Source organism: Mobula hypostoma, chromosome 12 (genome assembly GCF_963921235.1).
Source record: "Mobula hypostoma chromosome 12, sMobHyp1.1, whole genome shotgun sequence".
Classification (NCBI taxonomy): Eukaryota; Metazoa; Chordata; class Chondrichthyes; order Myliobatiformes; family Myliobatidae; genus Mobula; species Mobula hypostoma.
This window is the reverse complement of record NC_086108.1, coordinates 74,508,873-74,525,076: the sequence shown is the minus strand read 5'-3', so window position 1 is coordinate 74,525,076 and position 16,204 is coordinate 74,508,873. Positions and strand designations below refer to the sequence as shown.

The 16,204-nt window shown below is 39.9% G+C and overlaps 1 protein-coding gene across 1 annotated transcript in view; it reads right to left on the bottom strand.

Annotated features, from left to right (window-relative positions):
- LOC134355205 (peroxiredoxin-1-like) overlaps positions 1-16,089 on the bottom strand; it is a 51,828-nt gene extending 35,739 nt beyond the window's left edge. Inside the window, exon 1 of the mRNA XM_063064988.1 lies at positions 16,024-16,089. The gene's annotated coding sequence lies outside the window, so the exon portion shown is untranslated. The remainder of the gene's footprint in view (positions 1-16,023) is intronic.
- Between the last annotated feature and the right edge of the window lie 115 nt (positions 16,090-16,204).

The following is a 16,204-nucleotide window of genomic DNA, read 5'->3' as shown; positions in this document are numbered from 1 at the left end:
GTGATATCTTCACCCGAAAATGTGGATCCAAAAAATCGAAAATCAACACTCCATCAATGAAGGAAGAGGAGGAAGCATCTAGCAACATGGCAGAGCTAACGGTGGCATTAGCTGAATTAAAGTTACTTTGCTCTGAGTTTGGATCCAAACTGGACAGTACAGATGACCACCTGGGTAAGATGGCCAGCTCTGTCATTGCTTTGGAAAACAGTATGTCGGAGGTGAAGCGAAATGTTGCTTCTAATACCACACGATAGTAGATGTTGAAAACCAAATAATGATGGCAGAGGAGCACTTGGAAAAGAACAAGACTGAACTAACCAATGCCATGAAATGAATCGCCTAGCTGGAATCCAAGACTGAAGACCTGGAGAATCAGAGTTGAAGGAAAAACTTGCAGTTCCTCAGCCTCCGGGAGGGCGCTGAAGGAAAACAACCACTGCTGAAGTTTATACAAAACATGCTACTGCGCTGGCTGGAGCTGGACACCGACAGATCCTTTATCCTAGAAAGAGTTCACCGAACTCTAGCACCGTCGAAACCAAACCAGAACAGAGTAGTTCTCATTCAGTTTCTGAAATTTCAAGATCGGGAGTTTGTTTTCTGCTCCACTAAACAGTATAATATCACATATGAGGGAAACAAGCTTTTCTTCGCTCAGGACCTCTCAGCTGAGACCATGCGACAGCCAAACGAGTTTAACATGGTCAGAAGAGCGTTTGTCGAAAAAGGAACTTTCCGCGGATTTCAATATAATCCATGCAAGATGAGAGTCCTCCACAATGGGAAAATACACCTGTTTTCATCACCAAAAGAAGTGGAAGATTTCCATCGAGGACACGCCTGCTGAGGGGTCTGATTAAAGCAGTAGTGAGATTTGTTTACTTCCATACCCCTGAGAATCAGCTGATACTGACTGCATAACAGGTATATGTCTACAGGGTCCCAGAAGACTTCTTTTTCTTCCTTTTTTTTTACTAGAACTGCCACTTTAGCCTTTTATTCTATTCTTGAAAAGATACTGTATTTAAGAAGTTGTTTATACGGCCAGAATAGCTTTATTATTTTGCTTATTTTTATTATTTACCACATTTTTGTTTGTTGAAACCTTAATTCTATTGAGATGACATGAATGAACATTTATAATAGGCAATACTGGCATACAGTTCAGTGGCTACTTTGACTTTACTTTTATGCTAAATGGGTTGAGTATATAACATTCTAAGATATAATATGGTGCATGATTGATGGACACCATTAGCTGCCTATGGAGTTAGGTTTGCATAGTTTAGCTGCTCCTCCATAGAGTGGATCAGCACAAGCTCTACAGTTCTTTGTTTTGAGTAAGGGAGGGGGAATTCAAGAATTCAAATGTTTATATGTGTAGATGTATATGTGTTTTTTGTTTTTCTATATGTCATGCACCCAACGCAGCAGTAATATTTCTTACTCCTTTTCCTGGTATAATTGACATGTACTATATATGGAACAGACCAGCACTCAGAATATCAGAATATAAAAGTCACGAGCTGGAATGTTAGGGGACTAAAGAAGTTAACCAAATTGAAACAGGTTATGAATAGAATCAAACAGCTTAAGTCCAAAATAATTTTTCTTCAAGAAACTCATCTGACAGTTTCAGATATTAAACTGATATGGAATAGATGGCCTGGCCAAGTAATATATGCAACATACAACAACTATGCTAGAAGTGTACTTATTCTTATTCACAAAACGATACCATTTTAAATTATGAAAACAATCCAAGACTCAGCCGGAAGGTATGTGATTACGCAAGGTAATACCCTCGTTCACATTAAACCTAGTTAGTATATATAGCCCAAATGAGGACAATCCTAAATTTTTTTGAAGATTTCTTCCTTACTTTGTCCACTTTATGAGGCTTTTATATCATTGGAGGAGACTTTAATTGCACTTTAAACCCAGCAATGGATAGCTCTACAGGCTATGATACCTATAAGGCACAAATTACAAAATTACTAAAACAATACATTGTGGATATAAACTTGGTTGAAGTATGGAGAGAACAAAACCCTGGCAAAATAGAATACTCTTGCCATTCAAGTATATGTAAATCTTGTTCTCGTATTGATTATTTTCTTGTCTCAAGAGAGCTCTTATCAAAGATTAAAAGTTGCTGGTATGATAGCATAGTAATAAGTGACCATGCTGCTATTTCATTAAGTATTCATATAGAGAAATTTATTCACAGTCCCCCTAACTGGCAATTTCAGGTGAGATGGCTACAAACCCCAGACTTTGTTAAATTTGTGGGAACTAAAATAGTTATTTTGAGTTAAATACAGATCAAATTAGTGCCAGCACAAGATGGGAGGCTTTCAAGGCATATATTAGAGGAGAAATCATCAGTTATGCAAGCTCCAAGTCCAAACAACAAAAAATAGAGATGGAAACACTGGAAAAACAAATTAAATCTTTAGAGACAGAACTAAAGGGTGATCCAACAAAACAAAGAGATCTGCTACTTTTGAGAGGCAAATATAATAAATTATCTGCTGATAAAGCTGCAAAAAGTTTAATGTGGCTGAAGTAATCTTATTACAATCAAGGAGAAAAGGCTGGGAAACTTTTGACATGGAGAATTAAAAAAATGCAGCCTAATAGAGCAATTATCAGTATAATAACTTCTTCAGGAAGCCTAACAGTAGACCCATTGGAAATTAATAACAGTTTTAGAGAATTTTATGAACATTTATATAGATCAGAATGCTCCCAAGCCGCAGAAGAACCGGACGTATTTCTTGATCATTTTCAATTCTAGGCACCGACAGAAGATGCAAAAAAGGAGTTAGATAGAGGTTTAACAATTGAAGAGTTATCACAGGCTATCCAAAATATTAACAGTGGTAAAGCGCCAGGGCCTGACAGCCTACCAATTGAATTCTACAAAACATTTCAAGAAAAATTACTAGTCCCACTCTTAACCATGTATAACGAATCTTATCGGAATGGAACTCTCCCACCCTCTTTAAGGCTGGCAATGATCACACTGATCTTGAAGCCAGGCAAACCTCCTACAGAATGTTCCAATTAAATCTAATTGGATCGTACACAAAAATAATTTGTAAAGCCTTAGCAAGAAGATTGGATCCTTATATCCCACATCTAGTTCATAATGATCAGAATGGGTTTGTGCAAAAACACCAAGGATTCCATAATATTAGAAGAGTTCTTAACATAATTCATGAAAAATTTGACGCTAAAGATACAGCAGTATTATCACTGGATGCTCAGCAGGCCTTCGATAGAATAGAATGGCCATATTTATTTAATGTATTGCCTAGATTTGGATTTGGAAAGAACTTCCTTAAATGGATTCAGATTTTATATATAAACCCAATAGCCAGTGTCTTAACAAACATTATAGTTTCTAAACCAGTCATCTTGGAGCGATCTACTCGCCGGGGATGCCCTTTGTCACCGATGTTGTTTATACTGGCCATAGAACCCCTGGCTATGGCAATAAGAACACAGACAGGACTGACGGCATCTAGCTAGGAGAACAGGAACATAGAATATCCTTATATGCTGATGACATGATTCTTTTTTTAACAAATTTATCCATCAGTATTCCAAACTTAATGCAACAGATTGAATTGTTTGGGTAGTTCTCTGGTTATAACATTAACAACTCAAAATCATCAATATTATTTTTGAACAAAGAAGAAAGACTGAAACCAGTCATAAAAACCCCATTTATAAATGCAAAGGAAGGATTTACCTACCTTGGTGTCAAAATTACCCCTGAAATTAAAACAATCGTCCCAACAAACTATGACCCACTAGTGGATGAAGTGAAAGGGACGTTGGATCAATGGATAACAATGCCCATATCAATGATTGGCCGTATAAACATGATCAAAATGAATATATTACCAAAAATTTCTGTACCCTTTTCAATCACTCCCTCTCCCACTACCAAAGTCATTTTTTGATAAGCTTAATAGTATTTTTAGTAAATTCATTTGGAATAATATAAAATCTAGACTGAGACTTAGGTTGCTATACCTGCCTTACGAAAGGGGAGGGCTACGGCTCCCCAACCTGAAATGGTATTATTGGTCTGCTCAGTTACGTTCTACAATGTTTTATTTCTCAATGGAGGCCGTTCCAGCCCGGGTGAATATTGAACAGGCATCAGTACCAAACCTCCCATTAAAGCTCTACAGTATCTATACTCTGCAGACCCAGGAAATCTGAAAAGAACAACCGAGAACCCTTTCCTCAAAAATACTATTGACATCTGTAATAAAGTACATCAGCATATCAAAGATACTCCTCCCATCTCTCACTTCTCCCCAATATGGAGCAATACATACTTCAGGGCAGGAAGAGCAGATGGTGGTTTCAGAATCTGGGCAGACAAAGGTGTGCAGAAAATAGAGGGCCTTTATATGAATGGTAATCTTATTACATTTGATCAATATGCATTTGATACGGTGTCAGACATACCATATCCCTAAAAAACACTTTTTTAAAATATTTGCAACTGAAACATTTCATATTATCAAAATATAAGCATTTAATATCTGAACCACCACTATCACATCTTGAAAACCTCACACTTCTAAACCTAAAGGGGAGGAGTCTGATTTCTTTATTCTATACAGCTTTGAGGTCATATCATAAGGAGTCCACCACTGACAGGCTGGAGGCATGGAGACTGGATGTTCAAGAGGACATACTAGAAACTAAGCGGGAAATAGCATGCTTAAAAGCCCAAAAACAATCAATCAATACGAGAATGAAGCTATTACAATACAAATGGTTAATGAGAATTTATATTACCCCTGTCAAACTGAACCATTGGACTCCTGACATCCTGGACATTTGTGTTAAATATTTAGAAGAAATGGGTAGTCTGTTTCACTGTGCATAGGACTGTCCAAAATTTTAAAAATACTGGAAAACAGTTGTTCAGACTATATCTGAGATTGTTGGAGTAAAGGTGCCTCACCAAGCAAAAATGTGTGTACTAGGCATATATCCAAAGAACTTTACTGTTAGCCCAAAACAGTTAACTTTAATTGACTTTGGACTCCTACAGGCAAGGATCATAGCTTTATCTTGGAGAAAAATAGATATATCTTCGATACATGTATGGGTGAAGGAGATGGCATCTTGTATTACATTGGAGAGACTGACTTACATAACCAGAGGAAGGGCAGAATTTGAAAATGTGGAAACCTATTTTGGAGTTTCTTGGACATCAAGATGCACAGTCATTTTGAAATAGCTGTGTGTTGTTGAGTGCTTCTACGTTTTTTTTTCCTGATGTGTTTTTACTTTATTTCTTTATTAAATATGTGAAGTGTGTGAAATTGTATATCTCTTTTCCTTTGATGATTGTGAAAAACTTGAGGACATGTTTCACTATTTAGTTTAATTATTACTATTGTTTATTTGTATATGTGAAATATAACCATATAACAATTACAGCACGGAAACAGGCCATCTCGGCCCTTCTAGTCCGTGCCGGACTCTTACTCTCACCTAGTCCCACCGACCTGCACTTAGCCCATAACCCTCCATTCCTTTCCTGTCCATATAGCTGTCCAGTTTAACTTTAAACCACAACATCGAACCTGCCTCAACCACTTCTGCTGGAAACTTGTTCCACACAGCCACCACTCTCTGAGTAAAGAAGTTCCCCCTCATGTTACCCCTAAACTTTCGCCCTTTAACTCTCAACTCATGTCCTCTTGTTTGAATCTCCCCCATTCTCAATGGAAAAAGCCTATCCACATACACTCTATCCATCCCTCTCATAATTTTAAATACCTCTATCAAGTCCCCCTCAACCTTCTACGTTCCAACGAATTAGGACCCAACCTGTTCAACCTTTCTCTGTAACATAGGTGATGAAACCCAGGTAACATTTTAGTAAACATTCTCTGTACTCTATTTTGTTGACATCTTTCCTATAATTTGATGACCAAAACTGTACACAATACTCCAAATTTGGCCTCACCAATGCCTTGTACAATTTGAACATTACTTCCCAACTACTATACCCAATGCTCTGATTTATAAAGGCCAGCATACCAAAAGCTTTCTTCACCACCCTATCCACATGACATTCCACCTTCAGGGAATTATGCACCATTATTCCTAGATTCCTCTGTTCTACAGCATTCTTCAATGCCCTACCATTTACCATGTATGTCCTATTTTGATTAGTCCTACCAAAGTGTAGCACCTCACATTTATCAGCGTTAAACTCCATCTGCCATCTTTCAGCCCACTCTTCTAACTGGCCGAAATCTCTCTGCAAGGTTTGAAACCCTACTTCATTATCCACAACTCCACGTATCTTAGTATCATCTGCATACTTACTCATCCAATTTACCACCCCATCATCCAGATCATTAATGTATATGACAAATAACATTGGACCCAGTACAGATCCCTGAGGCACACCACTAGACACCGGCCTCCAATCTGACAAACAGTTTTCCACCACCACTCTCTGGCGTCTCCCATCCAGCCACTGCTGAATCCATTTTACGACTTCAATATTAATACCTAATGATTGAATCTTCCTAACTAACTTTCCGTGTGGAACCTTGTCAAAGGCCTTACTGAAGTCCATATAGACAACATCCACCGCTTTACCCTCGTCAACATTCCTAGTAACCTCTTCAAAAAATTCAATAAGATTTGTCAAACACGACTTTCCATGCACAAATTCATGTTAACTGTTCCTAATCAGACCCTGTCTATCCAGATAATTATATATACCATCTCTAAGAATACTTTCCATCAATTTACCTACCACTGACGTCAAACTCACAGGCCGACAATTGCTAGGTTTACTCTTAGAACCCTTTTTAAACAATGGAACAACATGAGCAATACGCCAATCCTCTGACACCATCCCATCCCCGTTTCTAATGACATTTGAAATATTTCTTTCTTTTCAAATCTTTTTAGTGTGTGTGTGTGTGTGTGTGTGTGTGTGTGTATATATATATATATATATATATATATATACATACACACACACACACACACATACATACATAGGGAAAATAACATGAGTACTTCGAAGTAACAACTCTTACAATGCCACAAAAAAAACTTAAAGATTGAAAACAAAATTTTGTGATAACAAAAAAAAACCTACTAAGCAGGAAAGTGAGGGGAAAAAAAGGAAAACCCATTAGGTGTACAACCCCGGAGCCATGCGTCATACAAAAAGCTTCTAAAAATAAACATCAAACCGCCAGCAAGAAAAGAAAATATACTAAAAGAGTTTACAATTAGATGGTGGAAAAATTATATCAATTAACTCAAATGATAATAACGAGCAAATGAGCCCCATCTTTTCTCAAAATCAAATAAAGGTTCAAAGGTTCGACTACTAATTTTCTCCAAACTAAGACATAGCATCACTTGAGAGAACCATTGTGACAAAGTGGGAGCTGATGTATCCTTCCACTTCAACAAAATGGCCCTCCTAGTTATCAATGTAACAAATGCGAGGATTGGATGCGGATATTGAAGTTGGTTAACTTTTCTTCAATTTGTGCTAGCCATTCATTGATTCAAATTAAAATTGAACATCGTTATCATTTGACAAAGGAGAGACTTTCTAAAATTTTTCCTAATGTTGATAGTCATTGTGATAGATGTAAAACTGAGATAGCTACACTGACACATATGTTTTGGTCTTGTTCTATATTGGAACAGTTCTGGAAGTCAGTTTTCTCAACAATTTCTAAAGCATTTGAAATTAATTTACAACCTAATAAATTAACTGTGCTTTTTGGAATAGTTCCTCAAAATATCCATGGTATTTCTGTGTCTGACCAACATGTTATTGAAGTATTTCTGTCAGAGCCCCTGCTATTTCCACACTAACTTCCCTCAATGTCCTAGGGAATATCCTGTCAGGACCCGGAGACTTAGCCACTTTTATATTCCTTAAAAGCTCCAGTAATACTACTTCTTTAATCGTCATAGTTTCCATAACTTCCCTTAACTTACACAATTCAATATCCTTCTCCTTAGTGAATACCGAAAAAAAGAAATTGTTAAGAATCTCCCCCATCTCTTCTGGCTCCACACATAGCCGTCCACTCTGATTCTCTAAGGGATCAATTTTATCCTTTATCCTTTTGCTATTTATATAACGGTAGAAACTCTTGGGATTTATTTTCACCTTACTTGCCAAAACAACCTCATATCTTCTTTTAGCTTTCCTAATTTCTTTCTTAAGATTCTTTTTACATTCTTCATATTCCTCAAGCACCTCATTTACTCCATGCTGTCTATATTTATTGTAGATCTCTCTTTTTTCCCGAACCAAGTTTCCAATATCCCTTGAAAACCATGGCTCTCTCAAACTTTTAACCTTTCCTTTCAACCTAACAGGAACATGGGGGGCATCACGTGATGACGTAGGATTGAAATGTGTAAATCCAGCTCTCCCGTAAAAAATCAGCAAAGTACCGTTTAAACAAAGTTAATAAATACTTTCCAAAAACTACTTATAAACTTCGAAGACTACTCTACGATATGCCTCGTAAACCACAACAGCAGAAGTCTATTGTTGTGAAGTCGCCGCGAGATGGGAAGAAAAAAGGGCCTACTGCAGCGATGGAGCCTCGGATTCAGGTTGGATCTCCTTCAGAGGAGACGCATTTTATCTCTGGCGTAGAAGAATGGGGAGCAATGGCGGCAGCAGCGGTCTCTTGGAAGATGATGCCGGAATTACGCATGCGCAAATCGACACAATCTAAACTACAAGAACCGACGGCCACTGCAACTGAAAGTGACTCAGAGTCAGAATTGGATATCGCAGAGAATACAGATGAAGAAGAGGAGGAAGAACTGGAAGAGACAGAAGTAAAGGAGACGATGGAGACGTAAGAGAGGCTTTATTGCAATTAACGGCTGAACTAAGAAAATTAAGAACAGAGCTTAGAGACGCAAAGATGTGCTATGATAAAGCTATGAAAAGACAGGATAAAATGGATAAGAAACTTCAGAAGATGGAAAGAACAATGGAGCATATTAACGATAGAGTGGAAAAAACAGAAAATAATGTGCTTATCTGGAAAACTGAAAGAAATCGACTCTTGGAGAAAGTGGACGTGTTGGAAAATTTTAGTAGACATAATAACATTAAAATTGTTGGTCTTAAAGAAGGTATAGAGAGAGATAATCCAATAGAATTTTTTCAAAGATGGATCCCGAAAACCTTGCAAATGAAAGAGGAAGACCAATCAATTGAAATTGAGCGGGTACATAGAGCTCTAAGACCAAAACCACAAGATGACCAATATCCATGATCAATTTTAATAAAATTCTTAAGATTTCAAGACAAAGAAAGGATTCTACAGGCGGCTGCCCAAGCTGCCAAGAAGAGAAAAGGGCCACTGATGATAGAAGGGAAGAAAATTCTTTTCTACCCTGACATAAGTTACGAACTTTTGAAAAGAAGGAAGAAGTTTAATCCAGTGAAAAAAGCCCTATGGGATCATGGTTATCAATTTATATTGCGTTATCCTGCAACCTTGAAGATTTTTTTGCCTGGTGGAGAAAAAAGATTTTTTGACGATTACCGGAAAGCGGAAGAGTTTGTGCGAGATTCTTTGAATATTCACTAGATACAAGAACAAACTTAAGGAAGCGAGATGGATTGAAGATGAAGACTGGATCAAGGATTAGGCCTGTTGAATTTTTAGGCGGATGAATATATAAATACATTATTAATTATATGAGGGAGGAGAAGAAAGGTTAAAATTTGAGGAATATTAGCTGGGAATAATATTAATTTTTTTCTATATATATATAATTTTTTGTTACGGGGAGCTGGAAGAAATACTGACCAATCGCTACGTTATTCATGTGTGCAAGCGTGGAAACAGCCACGACTCGCACAATGGAGGGGGGTAGTGTTGTGTATCTTTTCATTCACAACAGTAGTCGGGGGGGTATTTTGTTTTTTCTTTTTTTGTATCTTATCTATCTTTTTTTTCTTTTTGCCTGGATGATTGGGAGGGAAACACATAGCAACATGGTGAAGTTCAGAGATTCCCCAGGGAACTATGAGAGTTGAGAAGCTAAGTAATGTTTTAGATTTTAAGAGATAAATATGTAACATTTTTGAATATTTGGAGCACTTATTTATAGCTCCGATGATGAAGATCTTGGTTCCTTGGGGGAAAGTAACAAATCCGTATTAAATTTATTTTTATCCCATGGAGCATGTGCAAACCTTCCAATATTCAGGCGGTTCCTCTTTTTTTCTTTTCTTTTTGGGTGGGAGTATATATCGGGGTGGGAGGGTTAAGGAGAGGGGGGAGAGGAGGGGAGGTATTTTTTTCTCATGTATCACTTTGAAAACTCAATAAAAACTATATTAAAAAAAACTAACAGGAACATAAAGATTCTGTACTCTCAAAATTTCACCTTCAAATGATCTCCATTTCTCTATTACATCCTTCCCATAAAACAAACTGTCCTAATCCACTCCTTCTAAATCCTTTCACATCTCCTCAAAGTTAACTTTTCTCCAATCAGAAATCTCAACCCTGAGTCCAGATCTATCCCTCTCCATAACTATATTGAAACTAATAGCATTGAGATCACTGGACCCGAAGTGCTCCCCAACACAAACCTCTGTCACCTGACCTATCTCATTCCCTAACAGGAGATCCAACACTGCCCCTTCTCTCATTGGTACCTCTACGTATTGCTGCAAAAAACTATCTTGCACACATTTTACAAACTCCAAACCATCCAGCCCTTTTACAGTATGGGCTTCCCAGTCTATGTGTGGAAAATTAAAATCTCCCACAATCACAACCTTGTGCCTACTACTGATATCTCCTTACAAATTTGCTCCTCCAATTCTCGCTCCATATATATATATTTCAATAAAAATATTGTTTTAAAAAATCTGGCATTGCAGCTGTGCTTAGCCTCAGTTATAAGTGTAAAGTGAGTAGAGCAGGGGACTAAGCACACAGCTTTGTGGTGTACCTGTGCTGTTAAAGATTGCAGAGGAGCTGTTGCTGTCAATCTGAACTGACTGGGTCTTCAAGTGAGGAAATTGAGGAAGCAATTGTACAGGCGGTTATAAGCCCCTAAAAAAAAAAGGTCCAAGGCATGGGAATATTTGCTGACCAAAAAAAGCTACTACTATGGTGTCAGATGTATAGCAGACTCAGAAGCAATACTGATTCAAAGTAAATAACTTGATTAATAATGGCAAGATGGAAATCTTTAGAAACTATTCACTGCTCTAGAGTAGTACAGTTTCAGAATAGTCAGAATGTCAGCTGAATTTAACAACGGCATTATCAACGGTAATGCCAAACTCAGTTGTGAAGTTTTGAATAGGGATTATTCACTCCATCTCTTTGTCCAGTAAGGAAATTAGACTTATGAAGGAATAGTATTCTTCATTAAACAAATCTACATTTATATACTTCAGCCTTGGATAATCCACAAGCCCTAAACAATTCTAAGTAACAGCCACAGCCCATCCATTGATTTTATGGCCTCGCTTAACTATCAAACTTGGACAGAATTTCAACTCTCTTGCAAGTAAAGCTCAAGGTACATCCATCATATTCCATATTCAATCAATGGGCCTGATCACGTGCAGAAATCCTAAACTTACTCATGGACAGTTCCATATTTGTCAATGTGCTCTACCCAGTAACAAAGCTGCAACCTGTTAATCCAATTATTTACATTGGAAAGTCACGAGAACAAGTGATTTCAACTGGGATTGTTGGGCATAGTAAAGGAAAATTACTTATTTCTTTGATTTAAGGTTTTTAAATCACATAATTTTTTAAAAACATCTCTCATGGGCTTGTGTATTTACTTCATTATTTGTAGTTTCAAATATCTCTCGATGTCTGAGGTATTTAAAAACTAAAATTCTCAGAGATCTGAAAACAAGCAAAGCTGGGAGTAGCCTTTTGCCCGTCCATTTTAAAGGCAGTGTCCCCAATGAACCTTTAGCTACATAGACCAAGTCACAGGAATCCTGGACCTTCCAGTTAAGCAAGGTTGACCAGTTCACTTGTACTCAAAGTCATAGAGCACTACAACACAGAAACAGGCCCTTTGGCCCAACTAATCTATGCCAGACTGGTTTTCTACATCCTATCGACCTGCACCCAGAGCATAGCCCTTCACACCTCTCTTATTCATGTACTGTATCTGTCCAAACTCCTCTTAAATATTGTAATTGAACCTGCATCTACCACTTCTGCTCTGGCAATTTGTTCCACATTCACACCACACTCTGAGTGATTACATTCACCCCTCAGATTCCCCATAAAATACGAAACAATGACCTCTAGTTCTACTCACCCCCGAGGATGAAAACCTTATTTGCAGCCGCCCCGCCATTGTGTATACCTCTATACCATCCCCCTTCATTGTCCTGCACTATGGAATAAAGTCCTAACCTATTCAACCTTTCCTTGTAACTCAGGACCTCAAGTCCCAGCAACATCCTTGTAAAAATTTCTCTTGCAATGAGATAGTGGGAAAACATGTGCCATTCAGGTAGCTCATGGAATATGTAAATACATTGAGATAATGACAGAAACCAGATCGCAGAATATAATCAAGCTTATTGTCGTTCAACCATACAAGTACGATAGATAAAGGAGATGCGGTGAATGTTGTATACCTGGACTTTCAGAAAGCCTTTGACAAAGGGTGTCACACGAGGCTGCTTACCAAGTTAACAGCCCATGGTATTACAGGAAAGTTACTAACATGGTTAGAGCACTGGCTGATTGGAAGGAGGAATAAAAGGATCCTTGCAACACACATCAAAGTTGCTGGTGAACGCAGCAAGCCAGGCAGCATCTCTAGGAAGAGGTACAGTCAACGTTTCAGGCCGAGACCCTTTGTCAGGACTAACTGAAGAAAGAGCAAGAAAGAGCTAGTAAGAGATTTGAAAGGGGGAGGGGGAAGGGGAGATCCAAAATGATAGGAGAAGACAAGAGGGGGAGGGATGGAGCAAAGAGTTGGACAGTTGATTGACAAAAGAGATATGAGAGCATCATGGGACACAAAAAGGATATGAGAAGATCATGGGACAGGAGGCCCAGGGAGAAGGAAAAGGGGGAGGGGTGAAGCCCAGAGGATGGGCAAGGGGTATAGTGAGGGGGACAGAGGGAGAAAAAGGAGAGCGAGCAAATGAATGTGTGTATATAAATAAATAACGGATGGGGTACGAGGGGGAGGTGGGGCATTAGTGGAAGTTTGAGAAGTCAATGTTCATGCCAGACAGAATATAAGGTGTTGTTCCTCCAACCTGAATGAGGCCTTGGATAGACATGTCAGAATGGGAATGGGATGTGGAATTAAAATGTGTGGCCACTGGGAGATCCTGCTTTCTCTGGCGGACAGAGCGTAGGTGTTCAGCAAAATGATCTCCCCATCTGCGTCGGGTCTCGCCAATATATAGAGGCCACATCGGGAGCACCGGACGCAGTATATCACCCCAGCCGACTCACAGGTGAAGTGTCGCCTCACCTGGAAGGACTGTTTGGGGCCCTGAATGGTGGTAAGGGAGGAAGTGTAAGGGCATGTGTAGCACTTGTTCCGCTTACAAGGATAAGTGCCAGGAGGGAGATCAGTGGGGAGGGATGCAGGGTATGAATTTACAAGGGAGTCGCGTAGGGAGCGATCCCTGTGGAAAGCGGGGGTGGGGGGAGGAGGAGGGAAAAATATGCTTAGTGGTGGGATCCCGTTGGAGGTGGCGGAAGTTACGGAGAATATGTTGGACCCAGAGGCTGGTGGGGTGGTAGGTGAGGACCAGGGGAACCCTATTCCTAGTGGGGTGGCAGGAGGATGGAGTGAGAGCAGACATGCGTGAAAAGGGGAAGATGCGTTTGAGAGCAGAGTTGATGGTGGAGGAAGGGAAGCCCCTTTCTTTAAAAAAGGAGGACATCTCCCTCGTCCTGGAATGAAAAGCCTCATCCTGAGAGCAGAAAAGGATCCTTGTCTAGTTGGCTGCCAGTAATTAGAGGTGTTCTGCAGGCGTCGATGTTGGGGCCACTTCTTTTTATGCTGTATATCAATGATTTAGATGATGAACTAGATGGCTTTGTTGCCAGGTTTGCAGATTATACGAAGATTGGTGGAGGGGCAGGTAGTGTTGAGAAAACAGTTACGATGCAGAAGGACTTAGGCAGATTAGGAGAATGGGCAAGAAAGTGGCAAATTAAATACAATGTTGGAAAATGCATGGTCATGCACTTTTGTTAGCAGAAATAAATGTGCAGAGTATTTTCTAAACGGGGAGAAAATCCAGGAATCTGAGATGCAGAGGGACTTGAGAGTCCTTGTGCAGAACACCCTGAAGGTTAATGTGCAGGTTGAGTCGGTGGTGAAGAAGACAAATGCAATGTTAGCATTAATTTCAAGAGGTCTAGAATACAAGAGCAGGGATGTGATGCTGAAGCTTTATAAGGCACTGACTGGTGAGGCCTCACCTTGAGTATTGTGTACAGTTTTGGGCCCTTCATCTTAGAAAAGATGTGCTGGCATTGGAGAGCATTCAGAGGAGGTTCACAAGGACAATTCCAGGAATGAAAGAGTTATCATACGAAGAATGTTTGATGGCTCTGGATCTGTACTCACTGAAATTTCGAAGGATGAGGGGGGATCTTATTGAAACCTTTCGAATGTTGAAAGGCCTAGACAGAGTAAATGTGGAAAGGATGTTTCCCATGGTGGGAGAGACTAGGACAAGAGGGCGCAGCCTCAGGATAGAGGGGCACCCTTTCAAAACAGAGATGTGGAGAAATTTCTTTAGCCAAAGGGTGGTAAATTTGTGAAATTTGTTGCCACAGGCAGCTGCGGAGGCCAGGTCGTTGAGTGTATTTAAGGCAAAGATTGATAAGGTCTTGATTGGATATGACATCAAAGGTTACAGGGAGAAGGCTGGGAAATGAAAAAGGATTGGCCATAATTGAATGGCAGAGCAGACTCCATGGGCCAGATGTCTTATGGTCTTATGCACATGTATACTGCCAAATGAGACAATGTTCCTCCGGACCAACTGCACTACACAGTACATATAACTTGTACACACAAGGTAATATTACCACAAATAAGATGAGCATATATAACACAAATTACAAACAGTATATAGTTACTGTCACTTCATACATGATGAGACTTGGGTGGTGGTAGGAAGTTTAAGATACTTACGGCCTGGGGAAAGGAGCTGTTTCCCATCCTAACCCTAATGCCACCCGCAACTTTTATGTGTGTTGCTTGAATCACCACCAACTTTTATGTGTGTTGCTTGCATTTCCAGCATCTGCAGAATTCCTGTTGTTTGCCTAATGCCACCATGCCTAACGCCTGGTGGTAGAGGGTCAAAGATGGGAGGGATCATTGACAATGGCAAGGGCCCTACATCCGCCGTACTCCTGATACTATCTCTAATGGATGGAAGGGACACCCAGGTGACCTCTCAGCAAGCAAGAGAGCATCTTCAAAAGCTGGAAATCCGAGCAACTCACACAAGCAGCATTTAGGAAATGAGTACAACACACATAGACCGATGGAGGAACTCAGCAGGCCTGCCCAGCTTTTTTCTACTCCAGCCCTGCCAAAGGATTTCGAAACATCGACCGTACTCTTTTCCTAAATGCTGCCTGGCCTACTGAGTTCCTGCAGCATTTTGTGTATGTTGACCTCTCAGCAAATCTTTGAAGATGTTTGCGGTCAGATATCTTGTAATTCTCGTACCAGCTGGTCAGGACACGCTAGATGGTACTGCTATAATGTAGCAGTTAGCTTAAAAAATGATAAAATGCAGACTTCTTCTTCTCTCTCTCTCTGAAAATATCCACTACCACACACTTCCAAGAACAACATTCGTCTCACTTTTAACCGGCCCTTTTCCTTTCTATGTGGTTTTAAAGGTGCATTTCCTCACAGATTGACCAGAGAAACCAACCTTCGCTCGCCGTTCTCACTAACCTGTTCGACGCCTTCACTGAAAACCGTTGGACACGTGCAAAGCGCATCACACCTTCTGCACGCGCCCCTCCGCCCCAGCCCCTGCGCGCCCCGACCTCCCCCACCAGCCACCGCCCCTCCACGCGCGCCCCGACCTCCCCCCCCAGCCACCGCCCCTACCCCTCCACGCGCCGACCCCCCC